This window comes from Pseudophryne corroboree, chromosome 1 (assembly GCF_028390025.1).
Source record: "Pseudophryne corroboree isolate aPseCor3 chromosome 1, aPseCor3.hap2, whole genome shotgun sequence".
Lineage (NCBI taxonomy): Eukaryota > Metazoa > Chordata > Amphibia > Anura > Myobatrachidae > Pseudophryne > Pseudophryne corroboree.
Genome location: NC_086444.1, coordinates 886298650 through 886322785, shown reverse-complemented (window position 1 = coordinate 886322785; position 24136 = coordinate 886298650). Strand labels below are relative to the sequence as shown.

General features: G+C 33.8%; 24 non-coding genes across 24 annotated transcripts; all 24 read right to left on the bottom strand.

Annotated features, from left to right (window-relative positions):
- Window positions 1-373: 373 nt before the first annotated feature.
- TRNAK-UUU (transfer RNA lysine (anticodon UUU)) lies at window positions 374-446 on the bottom strand. Its single transcript has one exon. It is a non-coding gene; the product is annotated as a tRNA-Lys (tRNA).
- Window positions 447-1022: 576 nt separating this feature from the next.
- On the bottom strand, window positions 1023-1095 carry TRNAK-UUU (transfer RNA lysine (anticodon UUU)). Its single transcript has one exon. It is a non-coding gene; the product is annotated as a tRNA-Lys (tRNA).
- Window positions 1096-1674: 579 nt separating this feature from the next.
- Window positions 1675-1747, bottom strand: TRNAK-UUU (transfer RNA lysine (anticodon UUU)). The gene has a single exon. It is a non-coding gene; the product is annotated as a tRNA-Lys (tRNA).
- A 579-nt stretch (window positions 1748-2326) lies between these two features.
- TRNAK-UUU (transfer RNA lysine (anticodon UUU)) lies at window positions 2327-2399 on the bottom strand. Its single transcript has one exon. It is a non-coding gene; the product is annotated as a tRNA-Lys (tRNA).
- A 579-nt stretch (window positions 2400-2978) lies between these two features.
- TRNAK-UUU (transfer RNA lysine (anticodon UUU)) lies at window positions 2979-3051 on the bottom strand. The gene has a single exon. It is a non-coding gene; the product is annotated as a tRNA-Lys (tRNA).
- A 1228-nt stretch (window positions 3052-4279) lies between these two features.
- Window positions 4280-4352, bottom strand: TRNAK-UUU (transfer RNA lysine (anticodon UUU)). The gene has a single exon. It is a non-coding gene; the product is annotated as a tRNA-Lys (tRNA).
- A 579-nt stretch (window positions 4353-4931) lies between these two features.
- TRNAK-UUU (transfer RNA lysine (anticodon UUU)) lies at window positions 4932-5004 on the bottom strand. The gene has a single exon. It is a non-coding gene; the product is annotated as a tRNA-Lys (tRNA).
- A 579-nt stretch (window positions 5005-5583) lies between these two features.
- Window positions 5584-5656, bottom strand: TRNAK-UUU (transfer RNA lysine (anticodon UUU)). The gene has a single exon. It is a non-coding gene; the product is annotated as a tRNA-Lys (tRNA).
- A 576-nt stretch (window positions 5657-6232) lies between these two features.
- Window positions 6233-6305, bottom strand: TRNAK-UUU (transfer RNA lysine (anticodon UUU)). The gene has a single exon. It is a non-coding gene; the product is annotated as a tRNA-Lys (tRNA).
- A 579-nt stretch (window positions 6306-6884) lies between these two features.
- Window positions 6885-6957, bottom strand: TRNAK-UUU (transfer RNA lysine (anticodon UUU)). Its single transcript has one exon. It is a non-coding gene; the product is annotated as a tRNA-Lys (tRNA).
- Window positions 6958-8185: 1228 nt separating this feature from the next.
- TRNAK-UUU (transfer RNA lysine (anticodon UUU)) lies at window positions 8186-8258 on the bottom strand. Its single transcript has one exon. It is a non-coding gene; the product is annotated as a tRNA-Lys (tRNA).
- A 579-nt stretch (window positions 8259-8837) lies between these two features.
- TRNAK-UUU (transfer RNA lysine (anticodon UUU)) lies at window positions 8838-8910 on the bottom strand. The gene has a single exon. It is a non-coding gene; the product is annotated as a tRNA-Lys (tRNA).
- Window positions 8911-10793: 1883 nt separating this feature from the next.
- Window positions 10794-10866, bottom strand: TRNAK-UUU (transfer RNA lysine (anticodon UUU)). Its single transcript has one exon. It is a non-coding gene; the product is annotated as a tRNA-Lys (tRNA).
- Window positions 10867-12750: 1884 nt separating this feature from the next.
- TRNAK-UUU (transfer RNA lysine (anticodon UUU)) lies at window positions 12751-12823 on the bottom strand. The gene has a single exon. It is a non-coding gene; the product is annotated as a tRNA-Lys (tRNA).
- A 1230-nt stretch (window positions 12824-14053) lies between these two features.
- On the bottom strand, window positions 14054-14126 carry TRNAK-UUU (transfer RNA lysine (anticodon UUU)). Its single transcript has one exon. It is a non-coding gene; the product is annotated as a tRNA-Lys (tRNA).
- Window positions 14127-14705: 579 nt separating this feature from the next.
- On the bottom strand, window positions 14706-14778 carry TRNAK-UUU (transfer RNA lysine (anticodon UUU)). The gene has a single exon. It is a non-coding gene; the product is annotated as a tRNA-Lys (tRNA).
- A 581-nt stretch (window positions 14779-15359) lies between these two features.
- TRNAK-UUU (transfer RNA lysine (anticodon UUU)) lies at window positions 15360-15432 on the bottom strand. The gene has a single exon. It is a non-coding gene; the product is annotated as a tRNA-Lys (tRNA).
- A 2536-nt stretch (window positions 15433-17968) lies between these two features.
- TRNAK-UUU (transfer RNA lysine (anticodon UUU)) lies at window positions 17969-18041 on the bottom strand. The gene has a single exon. It is a non-coding gene; the product is annotated as a tRNA-Lys (tRNA).
- Window positions 18042-18620: 579 nt separating this feature from the next.
- TRNAK-UUU (transfer RNA lysine (anticodon UUU)) lies at window positions 18621-18693 on the bottom strand. The gene has a single exon. It is a non-coding gene; the product is annotated as a tRNA-Lys (tRNA).
- Window positions 18694-19274: 581 nt separating this feature from the next.
- On the bottom strand, window positions 19275-19347 carry TRNAK-UUU (transfer RNA lysine (anticodon UUU)). Its single transcript has one exon. It is a non-coding gene; the product is annotated as a tRNA-Lys (tRNA).
- A 579-nt stretch (window positions 19348-19926) lies between these two features.
- On the bottom strand, window positions 19927-19999 carry TRNAK-UUU (transfer RNA lysine (anticodon UUU)). Its single transcript has one exon. It is a non-coding gene; the product is annotated as a tRNA-Lys (tRNA).
- Window positions 20000-21227: 1228 nt separating this feature from the next.
- Window positions 21228-21300, bottom strand: TRNAK-UUU (transfer RNA lysine (anticodon UUU)). Its single transcript has one exon. It is a non-coding gene; the product is annotated as a tRNA-Lys (tRNA).
- A 579-nt stretch (window positions 21301-21879) lies between these two features.
- On the bottom strand, window positions 21880-21952 carry TRNAK-UUU (transfer RNA lysine (anticodon UUU)). Its single transcript has one exon. It is a non-coding gene; the product is annotated as a tRNA-Lys (tRNA).
- A 1230-nt stretch (window positions 21953-23182) lies between these two features.
- Window positions 23183-23255, bottom strand: TRNAK-UUU (transfer RNA lysine (anticodon UUU)). The gene has a single exon. It is a non-coding gene; the product is annotated as a tRNA-Lys (tRNA).
- Between the last annotated feature and the right edge of the window lie 881 nt (window positions 23256-24136).

Sequence of the window (24136 nt, the reverse complement as noted above, 5' to 3'; positions counted from 1 at the left end):
CACTTCAATAATCACATTCAATTATTTTTGTCAAAGAGGTTTGATTTATTACTTGTCTAATTTAATCACTGTGTGCCTATCAAAGAAGGATGGAGTTGAGTTCCTGATGAAATAAAGTCTTTAGAACTGACATGTAGCGATACTACTTTGTGATGATTATATTACTAGATGCCAATAATGTGTGCATATTGAAGAGTGATAAAGTCCATTCTTAATATTCTACAGAATCTTTCCAATCTATACACCTTCCCATTGAATAATGAACATAATCAGCATCAACAATTAAAAGATGGCTGCCTGCAGGAATGGATAATTTTAAACTCTGCTAAATTGTCCATTTCACAAACAAAAACACCATTGTTTAAAAGACACTTGCCTGAACAGGGACTTGAACCCTGGACCCTCAGATTAAAAGTCTGATGCTCTACCGACTGAGTTATCCTGGCTCTGAGTGCTGAAGTTGCCATATTGGAAACTGCTCGAAATATATAAAACATGACAATTTGCTGTGCAATTACAAAAAATGTGGAAAAATATATGTGTTACTGCAATCATGAACTGAAAGACTTGGCTTGTAGGGTCTCTTGATGAAATATATTTTAGTTTCCTCTGTGTTTAAGATGTAAATCCTTAGATTCATTAAGTATCACCATACTTCAATAATCACATTCAATTATTTTTGTCAAAGAGGTTTGATTTATTACTTGTCTAATTTAACCACTGTGTGCCTATCAAAGAAGGATGGATTTGAGTTCCTGATGAAATAAAGTCTTTAGAACTAACATGTAGCGATACTACTTTGTGATGATTATATTACTAGATGCCAACAATTTGTGCCTATTGAAGAGTGATAAAGTCCATTCTTAATATTCTACAGAATCTTTCCAATCTTTTCACCTTCCCATTGAATAATGAACATAAGCATCAACAATTAAAAGATGGCTGCCTGCAGGAATGGATAATTTTAAACTCTGCAAAATTGTCCATTTCACAAACAAAAAGACCATTGTTTAAAAGACACTCACCTGAACAGGGACTTGAACCCTGGACCATCAGATTAAAAGTCTGATGCTCTACCGACTGAGCTATCCAGGCTCTGAGTGCTGAAGTTGCCATATTGGAAACTGCTTGAAATATATAAAACATGACAATTTGCTGTGCAATTACAAAAAATGTGGAAAAATATATGTGTTACTGCAATCATGAACTGAAAGACTTGGCTTGTAGGGTCTCTTGATGAAATATATTTTAGTTTCCTCTGTGTTTAAGTTGTAAATCCTTAGATGCTTTAAGTATCACCTCACTTCAATAATCACATTCAATTATTTTTGTCAAAGAGGTTTGATTTATTACTTGTCTAATTTAATCACTGTGTGCCTATCAAAGAAGGATGGATTTGAGTTCCTGATGTAACAAAGTCTTTAGAACTGACATGTAGTGATACTACTTTGTGATGACTATATTACTAGATGCCAATAATGTGTGCCTATTGAAGAGTGATAAAGTCCATTCTTAATATTCTAAAGAATCTCTCCAATCTATACACCTTCCCATTGAATAATGAACATAATCAGCATCAATAATTAAAAGATGGCTGCCTGCAGGAATGGATGATTTTAAACTCTGCAAAATTGTCCATTTCACAAACCAAAAAACCATTGTTTAAAAGACACTCGCCTGAACAGGGACTTGAACCCTGGACCCTCAGATTAAAAGTCTGAAGCTCTACCGACTGAGCTATCCAGGCTCTGAGCACTGAATTTGCAATATTAGAAACTGCTCGAAATATATAAAACATGACAATTTGCTGTGCAATTACAAAAAATGTGGAAAAATATATGTGTTACTGCAATCATGAACTTAAAGACTTGGCTTGTAGGGTATCTTGATGAAATATATTTTAGTTTCCTCTGTGTTTAAGATGTAAATCCTTAGATTCGTTAAGTATCACCTTACTTCAATAATCACATTCAATTATTTTTGTCAAAGAGGTTTGATTTATTACTTGTCTAATTTAATCACTGTGTGCCTATCAAAGAAGGATGGATTTGAGTTCCTGATTAAATAAAGTCTTTAGAACTGACATGTAGCGATACTACTTTGTGATGATTATATTACTAGATGCCAATAATGTGTGCCTATTGAAGAGTGATAAAGTCCATTCTTAATATTCTACAGAATCTTTCCAATCTATTAACCTTCCCATTGAATAATGAACATAATCAGCATCAACAATTAAAAGATGGCTACCTGTAGGAATAGATAATTTTATACTCTGCAAAATTGTCCATTTCACAAACAAAAACACCATTGTTTAAAAGACACTTGCCTGCACAGGAACTTGAACCCTGGACCCTCAGATTAAAAGTCTGAAGCTCTACCGACTGAGCTATCCAGGCTCTGAGCTCTGAAGTTGCCATATTAGAAACTGCTCGAAATATATAAAACATGACAATTTGCTGTGCAATTACAAAAAATGTGGAAAAATATATGTGTTACTGCAATCATGAACTGAAAGACTTGGCTTGTAGGGTATCTTGATGAAATATATTTTAGTTTCCTCTGTGTTTAAGATGTAAATCCTTAGATTCGTTAAGTATCACCTTACTTCAATAATCACATTCAATTATTTTTGTCAAAGAAGTTTGATTTATTACTTGTCTAATTTAATCACTGTGTGCCTATCAAAGAAGGATGGATTTGAGTTCCTGATTAAATAAAGTCTTTAGAACTGACATGTAGCAATACTACTTTGTGATGATTATATTACTAGATGCCAATAATGTGTGCATATTGAAGAGTGATAAAGTCCATTCTTAATATTCTACAGAATCTTTCCAATCTATACACCTTCCCATTGAATAATGAACATAATCAGCATCAACAATTAAAAGATGGCTGCCTGCAGGAATGGATAATTTTAAACTCTGCAAAATTGTCCATTTCACAAACAAAAACACCATTGTTTAAAAGACACTCGCCTGAACAGGGACTTGAACCCTGGACCCTCAGATTAAAAGTCTAAAGCTCTACCGACTGAGCTATCCAGGCTCTGAGCACTGAATTTGCCATATTAGAAACTGCTCGAAATATATAAAACATGACAATTTGCTGTGCAATTACAAAAAATGTGGAAAAATATATGTGTTACTGCAATCATGAACTTAAAGACTTGGCTTGTAGGGTATCTTGATGAAATATATTTTAGTTTCCTCTGTGTTTAAGATGTAAATCCTTAGATTTGTTAAGTATCACCTTACTTCAATAATCACATTCAATTATTTTTGTCAAAGAGGTTTGATTTATTACTTGTCTAATTTAATCACTGTGTGCCTATCAAAGAAGGATGGATTTGAGTTCCTGATTAAATAAAGTCTTTAGAACTGACATGTAGCGATACTACTTTGTGATGATTATATTACTAGATGCCAATAATGTGTGCATATTGAAGAGTGATAAAGTCCATTCTTAACATTCTACAGAATCTTTCCAATCTATACACCTTCCCATTGAATAATGAACATAATCAGCATCAACAATTAAAAGATGGCTGCCTGCAGGAATGGATAATTTTAAACTCTGCAAAATTGTCCATTTCACAAACAAAAAAACCATTGTTTAAAAGACACTCGCCTGAACAGGGACTTGAACCCTGGACCCTCAGATTAAAAGTCTGATGCTCTACCGACTGAGTAATCCTGGCTCTGAGTGCTGAAGTTGCCATATTGGAAACTGCTCGAAATATATAAAACATGACAATTTGCTGTGCAATTACAAAAAATGTGGAAAAATATATGTGTTACTGCAATCATGAACTGAAAGACTTGGCTTGTATGGTCTCTTGATGAAATATATTTTAGTTTCCTCTGTGTTTAAGATGTAAATCCTTAGATTCATTAAGTATCACCTTACTTCAATAATCACATTCAATTATTTTTGTCAAAGAGGTTTGATTTATTACTTGTCTAATTTAACCACTGTGTGCCTATCAAAGTAGGATGGATTTGAGTTCCTGATGAAATAAAGTCTTTAGAACTAACATGTAGCGATACTACTTTGTGATGATTATATTACTAGATGCCAACAATTTGTGCCTATTGAAGAGTGATAAAGTCCATTCTTAATATTCTACAGAATCTTTCCAATCTTTTCACCTTCCCATTGAATAATGAACATAAGCATCAACAATTAAAAGATGGCTGCCTGCAGGAATGGATAATTTTAAACTCTGCAAAATTGTCCATTTCACAAACAAAAAGACCATTGTTTAAAAGACACTCACCTAAACAGGGACTTGAACCCTGGACCCTCAGATTAAAAGTCTGATGCTCTACCGACTGAGCTATCCAGGCTCTGAGTGCTGAAGTTGCCATATTGGAAACTGCTCGAAATATATAAAACATGACAATTTGCTGTGCAATTACAAAAAATGTGGAAAAATATATGTGTTACTGCAATCATGAACTGAAAGACTTGGCTTGTAGGGTCTCTTGATGAAATATATTTTAGTTTCCTCTGTGTTTAAGTGGTAAATCCTTAGATGCTTTAAGTATCACCTCACTTCAATAATCACATTCAATTATTTTTGTCAAAGAGGTTTGATTTATTACTTGTCTAATTTAATCACTGTGTGCCTATCAAAGAAGGATGGAGTTGAGTTCCTGATGAAATAAAGTCTTTAGAACTGACATGTAGCGATACTACTTTGTGATGATTATATTACTAGATGCCAATAATGTGTGCCTATTGAAGAGTGATAAAGTCCATTCTTAATATTCTACAGAATCTTTCCAATCTATTCACCTTCCCATTGAATAATGAACATAATCAGCATCAACAATTAAAAGATGGCTGCCTGCAGGAATGGATAGTTTTATACTCTGCAAAATTGTCCATTTCACAAACAAAAACACCGTTGTTTAAAAGACACTCACCTGAACAGGAACTTGAACCCTGGACCCTCAGATTAAAAGTCTGAAGCTCTACCGACTGAGCTATCCAGGCTCTGAGCACTGAAGTTGCCATATTAGAAACTGCTCGAAATATATAAAACATGACAATTTGCTGTGCAATTACAAAAAATGTGGAAAAATATATGTGTTACTGCAATCATGAACTTAAAGACTTGTCTTGTAGGGTATCTTGATGAAGTATATTTTAGTTTCCTCTGTGTTTAAGATGTAAATCCTTAGATTCGTTAAGTATCACCTTACTTCAATAATCACATTCAATTATTTTTGTAAAAGAGGTTTGATTTATTACTTGTCTAATTTAATCACTGTGTGCCTATCAAAGAAGGATGGATTTGAGTTCCTGATTAAATAAAGTCTTTAGAACTGACATGTAGCGATACTACTTTGTGATGATTATATTACTAGATGCCAATAATGTGTGCATATTGAAGAGTGATAAAGTCCATTCTTAATATTCTACAGAATCTTTCCAATCTATACACCTTCCCATTGAATAATGAACATAATCAGCATCAACAATTAAAAGATGGCTGCCTGCAGGAATGGATAATTTTAAACTCTGCAAAATTGTCCATTTCACAAACAAAAACACCATTGTTTAAAAGACACTTGCCTGAACAGGGACTTGAACCCTGGACCCTCAGATTAAAAGTCTGATGCTCTACCGACTGAGTTATCCTGGCTCTGAGCGCTGAAGTTGCCATATTGGAAACTGCTCGAAATATATAAAACATGACAATTTGCTGTGCAATTACAAAAAATGTGGAAAAATATATGTGTTACTGCAATCATGAACTGAAAGACTTGGCTTGTAGGGTCTCTTGATGAAATATATTTTAGTTTCCTCTGTGTTTAAGATGTAAATCCTTAGATTCATTAAGTATCACCATACTTCAATAATCACATTCAATTATTTTTGTCAAATAGGTTTGATTTATTACTTGTCTAATTTAACCACTGTGTGCCTATCAAAGAAGGATGGATTTGAGTTCCTGATGAAATAAAGTCTTTAGAACTAACATGTAGCGATACTACTTTGTGATGATTATATTACTAGATGCCAACAATTTGTGCCTATTGAAGAGTGATAAAGTCCATTCTTAATATTCTACAGAATCTTTCCAATCTTTTCACCTTCCCATTGAATAATGAACATAAGCATCAACAATTAAAAGATGGCTGCCTGCAGGAATGGATAATTTTAAACTCTGCAAAATTGTCCATTTCACAAACAAAAAGACCATTGTTTAAAAGACACTCACCTGAACAGGGACTTGAACCCTGGACCCTCAGATTAAAAGTCTGACGCTCTACCGACTGAGCTATCAAGGCTCTGAGTGCTGAAGTTGCCATATTGGAAACTGCTCGAAATATATAAAACATGACAATTTGCTGTGCAATTACAAAAAATGTGGAAAAATATATGTGTTACTGCAATCATGAACTGAAAGACTTGGCTTGTAGGGTCTCTTGATGAAATATATTTTAGTTTCCTCTGTGTTTAAGTTGTAAATCCTTAGATGCTTTAAGTATCACCTCACTTCAATAATCACATTCAATTATTTTTGTCAAAGAGGTTTGATTTATTACTTGTCTAATTTAATCACTGTGTGCCTATCAAAGAAGGATGGATTTGAGTTCCTGATGTAACAAAGTCTTTAGAACTGACATGTAGTGATACTACTTTGTGATGACTATATTACTAGATGCCAATAATGTGTGCCTATTGAAGAGTGATAAAGTCCATTCTTAATATTCTAAAGAATCTCTCCAATCTATACACCTTCCCATTGAATAATGAACATAATCAGCATCAATAATTAAAAGATGGCTGCCTGCAGGAATGGATGATTTTAAACTCTGCAAAATTGTCCATTTCACAAACAAAAAAACCATTGTTTAAAAGACACTCGCCTGAACAGGGACTTGAACCCTGGACCCTCAGATTAAAAGTCTGAAGCTCTACCGACTGAGCTATCCAGGCTCTGAGCACTGAATTTGCAATATTAGAAACTGCTCGAAATATATAAAACATGACAATTTGCTGTGCAATTACAAAAAATGTGGAAAAATAGATGTGTTACTGCAATCATGAACTTAAAGACTTGGCTTGTAGGGTATCTTGATGAAATATATTTTAGTTTCCTCTGTGTTTAAGATGTAAATCCTTAGATTCGTTAAGTATCACCTTACTTCAATAATCACATTCAATTATTTTTGTCAAAGAGGTTTGATTTATTACTTGTCTAATTTATTCACTGTGTGCCTATCAAAGAAGGATGGATTTGAGTTCCTGATTAAATAAAGTCTTTAGAACTGACATGTAGCGATACTACTTTGTGATGATTATATTACTAGATGCCAATAATATGTGCATATTGAAGAGTGATAAAGTCCATTCTTAATATTCTACAAAATCTTTCCAATCTATACACCTTCCCATTGAATAATGAACATAATCAGCATCAACAATTAAAAGATGGCTGCCTGCAGGAATGGATAATTTTAAACTCTGCAAAATTGTCCATTTCACAAACAAAAACACCATTGTTTAAAAGACACTCGCCTGAACAGGGACTTGAACCCTGGACCCTCAGATTAAAAGTCTGATTCTCTACCGACTGAGTTATCCTGGCTCTGAGTGCTGAAGTTGCCATATTGGAAACTGCTCGAAATATATAAAACATGACAATTTGCTGTGCAATTACAAAAAATGTGGAAAAATATATGTGTTACTGCAATCATGAACTGAAAGACTTGGCTTGTAGGGTCTCTTGATGAAATATATTTTAGTTTCCTCTGTGTTTAAGATGTAAATCCTTAGATTCATTAAGTATCACCTTACTTCAATAATCACATTCAATTATTTTTGTCAAAGAGGTTTGATTTATTACTTGTCTAATTTAACCACTGTGTGCCTATCAAAGAAGGATGGATTTGAGTTCCTGATGAAATAAAGTCTTTAGAACTAACATGTAGCGATACTACTTTGTGATGATTATATTACTAGATGCCAACAATTTGTGCCTATTGAAGAGTGATAAAGTCCATTCTTAATATTCTACAGAATCTTTCCAATCTTTTCACCTTCCCATTGAATAATTAACATAAGCATCAACAATTAAAAGATGGCTGCCTGCAGGAATGGATAATTTTAAACTCTGCAAAATTGTCCATTTCACAAACAAAAAGACCATTGTTTAAAAGACACTCACCTGAACAGGGACTTGAACCCTGGACCCTCAGATTAAAAGTCTGATGCTCTACCGACTGAGCTATCCAGGCTCTGAGTGCTGAAGTTGCCATATTGGAAACTGCTCGAAATATATAAAACATGACAATTTGCTGTGCAATTACAAAAAATGTGGAAAAATATATGTGTTACTGCAATCATGAACTGAAAGACTTGGCTTGTAGGGTCTCTTGATGAAATATATTTTAGTTTCCTCTGTGTTTAAGTTGTAAATCCTTAGATGCTTTAAGTATCACCTCACTTCAATAATCACATTCAATTATTTTTGTCAAAGAGGTTTGATTTATTACTTGTCTTATTTAATCACTGTGTGCCTATCAAAGAAGGATGGATTTGAGTTCCTGATGAAACAAAGTCTTTAGAACTGACATGTAGTGATACTACTTTGTGATGACTATATTACTAGATGCCAATAATGTGTGCCTATTGAAGAGTGATAAAGTCCATTCTTAATATTCTAAAGAATCTCTCCAATCTATACACCTTCCCATTGAATAATGAACATAATCAGCATCAACAATTAAAAGATGGCTGCCTGCAGGAATGGATGATTTTAAACTCTGCAAAATTGTCCATTTCACAAACAAAAAAACCATTGTTTAAAAGACACTCGCCTGAACAGGGACTTGAACCCTGGACCCTCAGATTAAAAGTCTGATGCTCTACCGACTGAGCTATCCAGGCTCTGAGCGCTGAAGTTGCCATATTGGAAACTGCTCGAAATATATAAAACATGACAATTTGATGTTCAATTACAAAAAATGTGGAAAAATATATGTGTTACTGCTATCATGTACTAAAAGACTTGGCTTGTAGGGTCTCTTGATGAAATATATTTTAGTTTCCTCTGTGTTTAAGATGTAAATCCTTAGATTCGTTAAGTATCACCTTACTTCAATAATCACATTCAATTATTTTGTCAAAGAGGTTTGATTTATTACTTGTCTAATTTAATCACTGTGTGCCTATCAAAGAAGGATGGATTTGAGTTCCTGATGAAATAAAGTCTTTAGAACTAACATGTAGCGATACTACTTTGTGATGATTATATTACTAGATGCCAATAATGTGTGCCTATTGAAGAGTGATAAAGTCCATTCTTAATATTCTACAGAATCTTTCCAATCTATTCACCTTCCCATTGAATAATGAACATAATCAGCATCAACAATTAAAAGATGGCTGCCTGCAGGAATGGATAATTTTAAACTCTGCAAAATTGTCCATTTCACAAACAAAAACACCATTGTTTAAAAGACACTCGCCTGAACAGGGACTTGAACCCTGGACCCTCAGAGTAAAAGTCTGATGCACTACCGACTGAGCTATCCATTCTCTGAACACTGAAGTTGCTATATTGGAAACTGCTCGAAATATATAAAACATGACAATTTGATGTGCAATTACAAAAAATGTGGAAAAATATATGTGTTACTGCAATCATGAACTGAAAGACTTGGCTTGTAGGGTATCTTGATGAAATATATTTTAGTTTCCTCTGTGTTTAAGATGTAAATTCTTAGATTTGTTAAGTATCACCTTACTTCAATAATCACATTCAATTATTTTTGTCAAAGAGGTTTGATTTATTATTTGTCTAATTTAATCACTGTGTGCCTATCAAAGAAGGATGGATTTGAGTTCCTGATGAAATAAAGTCTTTAGAACTGACATGTAGCGATACTACTTTGTGATGATTATATTACTAGATGCCAATAATGTGTGCCTATTGAAGAGTGATAAAGTCCATTCTTAATATTCTACAGAATCTTTCCAATCTATTCACCTTCCCATTGAATAATGAACATAATCAGCATCAACAATTAAAAGATGGCTGCCTGCAGGAATGGATAATTTTAAACTCTGCAATATTGTCCATTTCACAAACAAAAACACCATTGTTTAAAAGACACCCACCTGAACAGGGACTTGACCCTGGACCCTCAGATTAAAAGTCTGATGCTCTACCGACTGAGCTATCAAGGCTCTGAGCACTGAAGTTGCCATATTGGAAACTGCTAGAAATATATAAAACATGACAATTTGCTGTGCAATTACAAAAAATGTGGAAAAATATATATGTGTTACTGCAATCAAGAACTGAAAGACTTGGCTTGTAGGGTCTCTTGATGAAATATATTTTAGTTTCCTCTGTGTTTAAGTTGTAATTCCTTAGATGCTTTAAGTATCACCTCACTTCAATAATCACATTCAATTATTTTTGTCAAAGAGGTTTGATTTATTACTTGTCTAATTTAATCACTGTGTGCCTATCAAAGAAGGATGGATTTGAGTTCCTGATGAAACAAAGTCTTTAGAACTGACATGTAGTGATACTACTTTGTGCTGACTATATTACTAGATGCCAATATTGTGTGCCTATTGAAGAGTGATAAAGTCCATTCTTAATATTCTAAAGAATCTCTCCAATCTATACACCTTCCCATTGAATAATGAACATAATCAGCATCAACAATTAAAAGATGGCTGCCTGCAGGAATGGATCATTTTAAACTCTGCAAAATTGTCCATTTCACAAACAAAAAGACCATTGTTTAAAAGACACTCACCTGAACAGGGACTTGAACCCTGGACCCTCAGATTAAAAGTCTGATGCTCTACCGACTGAGCTATCCAGGCTCTGTGTGCTGAAGTTGCCATATTGGAAACTGCTCGAAATATATAAAACATGACAATTTGCTGTGCAATTACAAAAAATGTGGAAAAATATATGTGTTACTGCAATCATGAACTGAAAGACTTGGCTTGTAGGGTCTCTTGATGAAATATATTTTAGTTTCCTCTGTGTTTAAGTTGTAAATCCTTAGATGCTTTAAGTATCACCTCACTTCAATAATCACATTCAATTATTTTTGTCAAAGAGGTTTGATTTATTACTTGTCTAATTTAATCACTGTGTGCCTATCAAAGACGGATGGATTTGAGTTCCTGATGAAACAAAGTCTTTAGAACTGACATGTAGTGATACTACTTTGTGATGACTATATTACTAGATGCCAATAATGTGTGCCTATTGAAGAGTGATAAAGTCCATTCTTAATATTCTAAAGAATCTCTCCAATCTATACACCTTCCCATTGAATAATGAACATAATCAGCATCAACAATTAAAAGATGGCTGCCTGCAGGAATGGATAATTTTAAACTCTGCAAAATTGTCCATTTCACAAACAAAAACACCATTGTTTAAAAGACACTCGCCTGAACAGGGACTTGAACCCTGGACCCTCAAAGTAAAAGTCTGATGCTCTACCGACTGAGCTATCCATTCGCTGAACACTGAAGTTGCCATATTGGAAACTGCTCGAAATATATAAAACATGACAATTTGATGTGCAATTACAAAAAATGTGGAAAAATATATGTGTTACTGCAATCATGAACTGAAAGACTTGGCTTGTAGGGTATCTTGATGAAATATATTTTAGTTTCCTCTGTGTTTAAGATGTAAATTCTTAGATTCATTAAGTATCACCTTACTTCAATAATCACATTCAATTATTTTTGTCAAAGAGGTTTGATTTATTATTTGTCTAATTTAATCACTGTGTGCCTATCAAAGAAGGATGGATTTGAGTTCCTGATGAAATAAAGTCTTTAGAACTGACATGTAGCGATACTACTTTGTGATGATTATATTACTAGATGCCAATAATGTGTGCCTATTGAAGAGTGATAAAGTCCATTCTTAATATTCTACAGAATCTTTCCAATCTATTCACCTTCCCATTGAATAATGAACATAATCAGCATCAACAATTAAAAGATGGCTGCCTGCAGGAATGGATAATTTTAAACTCTGCAATATTGTCCATTTCACAAACAAAAACACCATTGTTTAAAAGACACCCACTTGAACAGGGACTTGACCCTGGACCCTCAGATTAAAAGTCTGATGCTCTACCGACTGAGCTATCAAGGTTCTGAGCACTGAAGTTGCCATATTGGAAACTGCTAGAAATATATAAAACATGACAATTTGCTGTGCAATTACTTAAAATGTGGAAAAATATATATGTGTTACTGCAATCATGAACTGAAAGACTTGGCTTGTAGGGTCTCTTGATGAAATATATTTTAGTTTCCTCTGTGTTTAAATTGTAAATCCTTAGATGCTTTAAGTATCACCTCACTTCAATAATCACATTCAATTATTTTTGTCAAAGAGGTTTGATTTATTACTTGTCTAATTTAATCACTGTGTGCCTATCAAAGAAGGATGGATTTGAGTTCCTGATGAAACAAAGTCTTTAGAACTGACATGTAGTGATACTACTTTGTGATGACTATATTACTAGATGCCAATAATGTGTGCCTATTGAAGAGTGATAAAGTCCATTCTTAATATTCTAAAGAATCTCTCCAATCTATACACCTTCCCATTGAATAATGAACATAATCAGCATCAACAATTAAAAGATGGCTGCCTGCAGGAATGGATAATTTTAAACTCTGCAAAATTGTCCATTTCACAAACAAAAAGACCATTGTTTAAAAGACACTCACCTGAACAGGGACTTGAACCCTGGACCCTCAGATTAAAAGTCTGATGCTCTACCGACTGAGCTATCCAGGCTCTGTGTGCTGAAGTTGCCATATTGGAAACTGCTCGAAATATATAAAACATGACAATTTGCTGTGCAATTACAAAAAATGTGGAAAAATATATGTGTTACTGCAATCATGAACTGAAAGACTTGGCTTGTAGGGTCTCTTGATGAAATATATTTTAGTTTCCTCTGTGTTTAAGTTGTAAATCCTTAGATGCTTTAAGTAACACCTCACTTCAATAATCACATTCAATTATTTTTGTCAAAGAGGTTTGATTTATTACTTGTCTAATTTAATCACTGTGTGCCTATCAAAGTAGGATGGATTTGAGTTCCTTATGAAACAAAGTCTTTAGAACTGACATGTAGTGATACTACTTTGTGATGACTATATTACTAGATGCCAATAATGTGTGCCTATTGAAGAGTGATAAAGTCCATTCTTAATATTCTAAAGAATCTCTCCAATCTATACACCTTCCCATTGAATAATGAACATAATCAGCATCAACAATTAAAAGATGGCTGCCTGCAGGAATGGATAATTTTAAACTCTGCAAAATTGTCCATTTCACAAACAAAAACACCATTGTTTAAAAGACACTCTCCTGAATAGGGACTTGAACCCTGGACCCTCAGATTAAAAGTCTGATGCTCTACCGACTGAGCTATCCATTCTCTGAACACTGATGTTGCCATATTGGAAACTGCTCGAAATATATAAAACATGACAATTTGATGTGCAATTACAAAAATGTGGAAAAATATATGTGTTACTGCAATCATGAACTGAAAGACTTGGCTTGTAGGGTCTCTTGATGAAATATATTTTAGTTTCCTCTGTGTTTAAGTTGTAAATCCTTAGATGCTTTAAGTGTCACCTCACTTCAATAATCACATTCAATTATTTTTGTCAAAGAGGTTTGATTTATTACTTGTCTAATTTAATCACTGTGTGTCTATCAAAGAAGGATGGATTTGAGTTCCTGATGAAACAAAGTCTTTAGAACTGACATGTAGTGATACTACTTTGTGATGACTATATTACTAGATGCCAATAATGTGTGCCTATTGAAGAGTGATAAAGTCCATTCTTAATATTCTACAGAATATTTCCAATCTATTCATCTTCCCATTGAATAACGAACATAATCAGCATCAACAATTAAAAGATGGCTACCTGTAGGAATGGATAATTTTATACTCTGCAAAATTGTCCATTTCACAAACAAAAACACCATTGTTTAAAAGACACTCGCCTGAACAGGAACTTGAACCCTGGACCCTCAGATTAAAAGTCTGATGCTCTACCGACTGAGCTATCCAGGCTCTGAGCACTGAAGTTGCCATATTGGAAACTGCTCGAAATATATAAAACATGACAATTTGCTGTGCAATTACAAAAAATGTGGAAAAATATATGTGTTACTGCAATCATGAACTTAAAGACTTGGCTTGTAGGGTATCTTGATGAAATATATTTTAGTTTCCTCTGTGTTTAAGATGTAAATCCTTAGATTCGTTAAGTATCACCTTACTTCAATAATCACATTCAATTATTTTTGTCAAAGAGGTTTGATTTATTACTTGTCTAATTTAATCACTGTGTGCCTATCAAAGAAGGATGGATTTGAGTTCCTGATGAAATAAAGTCTTTAGAACTGACATGTAGCGATACTACTTTGTGATGATTATATTACTAGATGCCAATAATGTGTGCCTATTGAAGAGTGATAAAGTCCATTCTTAATATTCTACAGAATCTTTCCAATCTATTCACCTTCCCATTGAATAATGAACATAATCAGCATCAACAATTAAAAGATGGCTGCCTGCAGGAATGGATAATTTTAAACTCTGCAATATTGTCCATTTCACAAACAAAAACACCATTGTTTAAAAGACACCCACCTGAACAGGGACTTGAACCCTGGACCCTCAGATTAAAAGTCTGATGCTCTACCGACTGAGCTATCCAGGCTCTGTGTGCTGAAGTTGCCATATTGGAAACTGCTCGAAATATATAAAACATGACAATTTGCTGTGCAATTACAAAAAATGTGGAAAAATATATATGTGTTACTGCAATCATGAACTGAAAGACTTGGCTTGTGGGGTCTCTTGATGAAATATATTTTAGTTTCCTCTGTGTTTAAGTTGTAAATCCTTAGATGCTTTAAGTATCACCTCACTTCAATAATCACATTCAATTATTTTTGTCAAAGAGGTTTGATTTATTACTTGTCTAATTTAATCACTGTGTGCCTATAAAAGAAGGATGGATTTGAGTTCCTGATGAAACAAAGTCTTTAGAACTGACATGTAGTGATACTACTTTGTGATGACTATATTACTAGATGCCAATAATGTGTGCCTATTGAAGAGTGATAAAGTCCATTCTTAATATTCTACAGAATATTTCCAATCTATTCATCTTCCCATTGAATAACGAACATAATCAGCATCAACAATTAAAAGATGGCTACCTGTAGGAATGGATAATTTTATACTCTGCAAAATTGTCCATTTCACAAACAAAAACACCATTGTTTAAAAGACACTCGCCTGAACAGGAATTTGAACCCTGGACCCTCAGATTAAAAGTCTGATGCTCTACCGACTGAGCTATCCAGGCTCTGAGCACTGAAGTTGCCATATTGGAAATTGCTCGAAATATATAAAACATGACAATTTGCTGTGCAATTACAAAAAATGTGGAAAAATATATGTGTTACTGCAATCATGAACTTAAAGACTTGGCTTGTAGGGTATCTTGATGAAATATATTTTAGTTTCCTCTGTGTTTAAGATGTAAATCCTTAGATTCGTTAAGTATCACCTTACTTCAATAATCACATTCAATTATTTTTGTCAAAGAGGTTTGATTTATTACTTGTCTAATTTAATCACTGTGTGCCTATCAAAGAAGGATGGATTTGAGTTCCTGATGAAATAAAGTCTTTAGAACTGACATGTAGCGATACTACTTTGTGATGATTATATTACTAGATGCCAATAATGTGTGCCTATTGAAGAGTGATAAAGTCCATTCTTAATATTCTACAGAATCTTTCCAATCTATTCACCTTCCCATTGAATAATGAACATAATCAGCATCAACAATTAAAAGATGGCTGCCTGCAGGAATGGATAATTTTAAACTCTGCAATATTGTCCATTTCACAAACAAAAACACCATTGTTTAAAAGACACCCACCTGAACAGGGACTTGAACCCTGGACCCTCAGATTAAAAGTCTGATGCTCTACCGACTGCGCTATCAAGGCTCTGAGCACTGAATTTGCCATATTGGAAACTGCTAGAAATATATAAAACATGACAATTTGCTGTGCAATTACAAAAAATGTGGAAAAATATATATGTGTTACTGCAATCATGAACTGAAAGACTTGGCTTGTAGGGTCTCTTGATGAAATATATTTTAGTTTCCTCTGTGTTTAAGTTGTAAATCCTTAGATGCTTTAAGTATCACCTCACTTCAATAATCACATTCAATTATTTTTGTCAAAGAGGTTTGATTTATTACTTGTCTAATTTAATCACTGTGTGCCTATCAAAGAAGGATGGATTTGAGTTCGTGATGAAACAAAGTCTTTAGAACTGACATGTAGTGATACTACTTTGTGATGACTATATTACTAGATGCCAATAATGTGTGCCTATTGAAGAGTGATAAAGTCCATTCTTAATATTCTAAAGAATCTCTCCAATCTATACACCTTCCCATTGAATAATGAACATAATCAGCATCAACAATTAAAAGATGGCTGCCTGCAGGAATGGATAATTTTAAACTCTGCAAAATTGTCCATTTCACAAACAAAAAGACCATTGTTTAAAAGACACTCACCTGAACAGGGACTTGAACCCTGGACCCTCAGATTAAAAGTCTGTTGCTCTACCGACTGAGCTATCCAGGATCTGTGGGCTGAAGTTGCCATATTGGAAACTGCTCGAAATATATAAAACATGACAATTTGCTGTGCAATTACAAAAAATGTGGAAAAATATATGTGTTACTGCAATCATGAACTGAAAGACTTGGCTTGTAGGGTCTCTTGATGAAATATATTTTAGTTTCCTCTGTGTTTAAGTTGTAAATCCTTAGATGCTTTAAGTATCACCTCACTTCAATAATCACATTCAATTATTTTTGTCAAAGAGGTTTGATTTATTACTTGTCTAATTTAATCACTGTGTGCCTATCAAAGAAGGATGGATTTGAGTTCCTGATGAAACAAAGTCTTTAGAACTGACATGTAGTGATACTACTTTGTGATGACTATATTACTAGATGCCAATAATGTGTGCCTATTGAAGAGTGATAAAGTCCATTCTTAATATTCTAAAGAATCTCTCCAATCTATACACCTTCCCATTGAATAATGAACATAATCAGCATCAACAATTAAAAGATGGCTGCCTGCAGGAATGGATAATTTTAAACTCTGCAAAATTGTCCATTTCACAAACAAAAACACCATTGTTTAAAAGACACTCTCCTGAATAGGGACTTGAACCCTGGACCCTCAGATTAAAAGTCTGATGCTCTACCGACTGAGCTATCCATTCTCTGAACACTGATGTTGCCATATTGGAAACTGCTCGAAATATATAAAACATGACAATTTGATGTGCAATTACAAAAATGTGGAAAAATATATGTGTTACTGTAATCATGAACTGAAAGACTTGGCTTGTAGGGTATCTTAATGAAATATATTTTAGTTTCCTCCGTGTTTAAGATGTAAATCCTTAGATTCGTTAAGTATCACCTTACTTCAATAATCACATTCAATTATTTTTGTCAAAGAGGTTTGATTTATTATTTGTCTAATTTAATCACTGTGTGCCTATCAAAGAAGGATGGATTTGAGTTCCTGATGAAATAAAGTCTTTAGAACTGACATGTAGCGATACTACTTTGTGATGATTATATTACTAGATGCCAATAATGTGTGCCTATTGAAGAGTGATAAAGTCCATTCTTAATATTCTACAGAATATTTCCAATCTATTCATCTTCCCATTGAATAATGAAAATAATCAGCATCAACAATTAAAAGATGGCTACCTGTAGGAATGGATAATTTTATACTCTGCAAAATTGTCCATTTCACAAACAAAAACACCATTGTTTAAAAGACACTCGCCTGAACAGGAACTTGAACCCTGGACCCTCAGATTAAAAGTCTGATGCTCTACCGACTGAGCTATCCAGGCTCTGAGCACTGAAGTTGCCATATTGGAAACTGCTCGAAATATATAAAACATGACAATTTGCTGTGCAATTACAAAAAATGTGGAAAAAGATATGTGTTACTGCAATCATGAACTGAAAGACTTGGCTTGTAGGGTATCTTAATGAAATATATTTTAGTTTCCTCCGTGTTTAAGATGTAAATCCTTAGATTCGTTAAGTATCACCTTACTTCAATAATCACATTCAATTATTTTTGTCAAAGAGGTTTGATTTATTACTTGTCTAATTTAATCACTGTGTGCCTATCAAAGAAGGATGGATTTGAGTTCCTGATTAAATAAAGTCTTTAGAACTGACATGTAGCGATACTACTTTGTGATGATTATATTACTAGATGCCAATAATGTGTGCCTATTGAAGAGTGATAAAGTCCATTCTTAATATTCTACAGAATCTCTCCAATCTATTCACCTTCCCATTGAATAATGAACATAATCAGCATCAACAATTAAAAGATGGCTGCCTGCAGGAATGAATAATTTTAAACTCTGCAATATTGTCCATTTCACAAACAAAAACACCATTGTTTAAAAGACACCCACCTGAACAGGGACTTGAACCCTGGACCCTCAGATTAAAAGTCTGATGCTCTACCGACTGAGCTATCAAGGCTCTGAGCACTGAAGTTGCCATATTGGAAACTGCTAGAAATATATAAAACATGACAATTTGCTGTGCAATTACAAAAAATGTGGAAAAATATATATGTGTTACTGCAATCATGAACTGAAAGACTTGGCTTGTAGGGTCTCTTGATGAAATATATTTTAGTTTCCTCTGTGTTTAAGTTGTAAATCCTTAGATGCTTTAAGTATCACCTCACTTCAATAATCACATTCAATTATTTTTGTCAAAGAGGTTTGATTTATTACTTGTCTAATTTAATCACTGTGTGCCTATCAAAGAAGGATGGATTTGAGTTCGTGATGAAACAAAGTCTTTAGAACTGACATGTAGTGATACTACTTTGTGATGACTATATTACTAGATGCCAATAATGTGTGCCTATTGAAGATTGATAAAGTCCATTTTTAATATTCTAAAGAATCTCTGCAATCTATACACCTTCCCATTGAATAATGAACATAATCAGCATCAACAATTAAAAGATGGCTGCCTGCAGGAATGGATAATTTTAAACTCTGCAAAATTGTCCATTTCACAAACAAAAAGACCATTGTTTAAAAGACACTCACCTGAACAGGGACTTGAACCCTGGACCCTCAGATTAAAAGTCTGATGCTCTACCGACTGAGCTATCCAGGCTCTGTGTGCTGAAGTTGCCATATTGGAAACTGCTCGAAATATATAAAACATGACAATTTGCTGTGCAATTACAAAAAATGTGGAAAAATATATGTGTTACTGCAATCATGAACTGAAAGACTTGGCTTGTGGGGTCTCTTGATGAAATATATTTTAGTTTCCTCTGTGTTTAAGATGTAAATCCTTAGATTCGTTAAGTATCACCTTACTTCAATAATCACATTCAATTATTTTTGTCAAAGAAGTTTGATTTATTACTTGTCTAATTTAATCACTGTGTGCCTATCAAAGAAGGATGGATTTGAGTTCCTGATTAAATAAAGTCTTTAGAACTGACATGTAGCGATACTACTTTGTGATGATTATATTACTAGATGCCAATAATGTGTGCATATTGAAGAGTGATAAAGTCCATTCTTAATATTCTACAGAATCTTTCCAATCTATACACCTTCCCATTGAATAATGAACATAATCAGCATCAACAATTAAAAGATGGCTGCCTGCAGGAATGGATAATTTTAAACTCTGCAAAATTGTCAATTTCACAAACAAAAACACCATTGTTTAAAAGACACTCGCCTGAACAGGGACTTGAACCCTGGACCCTCAGATTAAAAGTCTGAAGCTCTACCGACTGAGCTATCCAGGCTCTGAGCACTGAATTTGCCATATTAGAAACTGCTCGAAATATATAAAACATGACAATTTGCTGTGCAATTACAAAAAATGTGGAAAAATATATGTGTTACTGCAATCATGAACTTAAAGACTTGGCTTGTAGGGTATCTTGATGAAATATATTTTAGTTTCCTCTGTGTTTAAGATGTAAATCCTTAGATTCGTTAAGTATCACCTTACTTCAATAATCACATTCAATTATTTTTGTCAAAGAGGTTTGATTTATTACTTGTCTAATTTAATCACTGTGTGCCTATCAAAGAAGGATGGATTTGAGTTCCTGATTAAATAAAGTCTTTAGAACTGACATGTAGCGATACTACTTTGTGATGATTATATTACTAGATGCCAATAATGTGTGCATATTGAAGAGTGATAAAGGCCATTCTTAATATTCTAAAGAATCTTTCCAATCTATACACCTTCCCATTGAATAATGAACATAATCAGCATCAACAATTAAAAGATGGCTGCCTGCAGGAATGGATAATTTTAAACTCTGCAAAATTGTCCATTTCACAAACAAAAAAACCATTGTTTAAAAGACACTCGCCTGAACAGGGACTTGAACCCTGGACCCTCAGATTAAAAGTCTGATGCTCTACCGACTGAGTAATCCTGGCTCTGAGTGCTGACGTTGCCATATTGGAAACTGCTCGAAATATATAAAACATGACAATTTGCTGTGCAATTACAAAAAATGTGGAAAAATATATGTGTTACTGCAATCATGAACTGAAAGACTTGGCTTGTAGGGTCTCTTGATGAAATATATTTTAGTTTCCTCTGTGTTTAAGATGTAAATCCTTAGATTCATTAAGTATCACCTTACTTCAATAATCACATTCAATTATTTTTGTCAAAGAGGTTTGATTTATTACTTGTCTAATTTAACCACTGTGTGCCTATCAAAGAAGGATGGATTTGAGTTCCTGATGAAATAAAGTCTTTAGAACTAACATGTAGCGATACTACTTTGTGATGATTATATTACTAGATGCCAACAATTTGTGCCTATTGAAGAGTGATAAAGTCCATTCTTAATATTCTACAGAATCTTTCCAATCTTTTCACCTTCCCATTGAATAATGAACATAAGCATCAACAATTAAAAGATGGCTGCCTGCAGGAATGGATAATTTTAAACTCTGCAAAATTGTCCATTTCACAAACAAAAAGACCATTGTTTAAAAGACACTCACCTAAACAGGGACTTGAACCCTGGACCCTCAGATTAAAAGTCTGACGCTCTACCGACTGAGCTATCCAGGCTCTGAGTGCTGAAGTTGCCATATTGGAAACTGCTCGAAATATATAAAACATGACAATTTGCTGTGCAATTACAAAAAATGTGGAAAAATATATGTGTTACTGCAATCATGAACTGAAAGACTTGGCTTGTAGGGTCTCTTGATGAAATATATTTTAGTTTCCTCTGTGTTTAAGTTGTAAATCCTTAGATGCTTTAAGTATCACCTCACTTCAATAATCACATTCAATTATTTTTGTCAAAGAGGTTTGATTTATTACTTGTCTAATTTAATCACTGTGTGCCTATCAAAGAAGGATGGATTTGAGTTCCTGATGAAACAAAGTCTTTAGAACTGACATGTAGTGATACTACTTTGTGATGACTATATTACTAGATGCCAATAATGTGTGCCTATTGAAGAGTGATAAAGTCCATTCTTAATATTCTAAAGAATCTCTCCAATCTATACACCTTCCCATTGAATAATGAACATAATCAGCATCAACAATTAAAAGATGGCTGCCTGCAGGAATGGATGATTTTAAACTCTGCAAAATTGTCCATTTCACAAACAAAAAAACCATTGTTTAAAAGACACTCGCCTGAACAGGGACTTGAACCCTGGACCCTCAGATTAAAAGTCTGATGCTCTACCGACTGAGCTATCCAGGGTCTGAGCGCTGAAATTGCCATATTGGAAACTGCATGAAATCTATAAAACATGACAATTTGCTGTTCAATTACAAAAAATGTGGAAAAATATATGTGTTACTGCTATCATGAACTAAAAGACTTGGCTTGTAGGGTCTCTTGATGAAATATATTTTAGTTTCCTCTGTGTTTAAGATGTAAATCCTTAGATTCGTTAAGTATCACCTTACTTCAATAATCACATTCAATTATTTTGTCAAAGAGGTTTGATTTATTACTTGTCTAATTTAATCACTGTGTGCCTATCAAAAAAGGATGGATTTGAGTTCCTGATGAAATAAAGTCTTTAGAACTAACATGTAGCGATACTACTTTGTGATGATTATATTACTAGATGCCAATAATGTGTGCCTATTGAAGAGTGATAAAGTCCATTCTTAATATTCTACAGAATCTTTCCAATCTATTAACCTTCCCATTGAATAATGAACATAATCAGCATCAACAATTAAAAGATAGCTGCCTGCAGGAATGGATAATTTTAAACTCTGCAAAATTGTCCATTTCACAAACAAAAACACCATTGTTTAAAAAACACTCGCCTGAACAGGGACTTGAACCCTGGACCCTCAGAGTAAAAGTCTGATGCTCTACCGACTGAGCTATCCATTCTCTGAACACTGAAGTTGCCATATTGGAAACTGCTCGAAATATATAAAACATGACAATTTGATGTGCAATTACAAAAAATGTGGAAAAATATATGTGTTACTGCAATCATGAACTGAAAGACTTGGCTTGTAGGGTATCTTGATGAAATATATTTTAGTTTCCTCTGTGTTTAAGATGTAAATTCTTAGATTCGTTAAGTATCACCTTACTTCAATAATCACATTCAATTATTTTTGTCAAAGAGGTTTGATTTATTATTTGTCTAATTTAATCACTGTGTGCCTATCAAAGAAGGATGGAGTTGAGTTCCTGATGAAATAAAGTCTTTAGAACTGACATGTAGCGATACTACTTTGTGATGATTATATTACTAGATGCCAATAATGTGTGCCTATTGAAGAGTGATAAAGTCCATTCTTAATATTCTACAGAATCTTTCCAATCTATTCACCTTCACATTGAATAATGAACATAATCAGCATCAACAATTAAAAGATGGCTGCCTGCAGGAATGGATAATTTTATACTCTGCAAAATTGTCCATTTCACAAACAAAAACACCGTTGTTTAAAAGACACTCACCTGAACAGGAACTTGAACCCTGGACCCTCAGATTAAAAGTCTGAAGCTCTACCGACTGAGCTATCCAGGCTCTGAGCACTGAAGTTGCCATATTAGAAACTGCTCGAAATATATAAAACATGACAATTTGCTGTGCAATTACAAAAAATGTGGAAAAATATATGTGTTACTGCAATCATGAACTTAAAGACTTGTCTTGTAGGGTATCTTGATGAAATATATTTTAGTTTCCTCTGTGTTTAAGATGTAAATCCTTAGATTCGTTAAGTATCACCTTACTTCAATAATCACATTCAATTATTTTTGTCAAAGAGGTTTGATTTATTACTTGTCTAATTTAATCACTGTGTGCCTATCAAAGAAGGATGGATTTGAGTTCCTGATTAAATAAAGTCTTTAGAACTGACATGTAGCGATACTACTTTGTGATGATTATATTACTAGATGCCAATAATGTGTGCATATTGAAGAGTGATAAAGTCCATTCTTAATATTCTACAGAATCTTTCCAATCTGTACACCTTCCCATTGAATAATGAACATAATCAGCATCAACAATTAAAAGATGGCTGCCTGCAGGAATGGATAATTTTAAACTCTGCAAAATTGTCAATTTCACAAACAAAAACACCATTGTTTAAAAGACACTCGCCTGAACAGGGACTTGAACCCTGGACCCTCAGATTAAAAGTCTGATGCTCTACCAACTGAGTTATCCTGGCTCTGAGTGCTGAAGTTGCCATATTGGAAACTGCTCGAAATATATAAAACATGACAATTTGCTGTGCAATTACAAAAAATGTGGAAAAATATATGTGTTACTGCAATCATGAACTGAAAGACTTGGCTTGTAGGATCTCTTGATGAAATATATTTTAGTTTCCTCTGTGTTTAAGATGTAAATCCTTAGATTCATTAAGTATCACCTTACTTCAATAATCACATTCAATT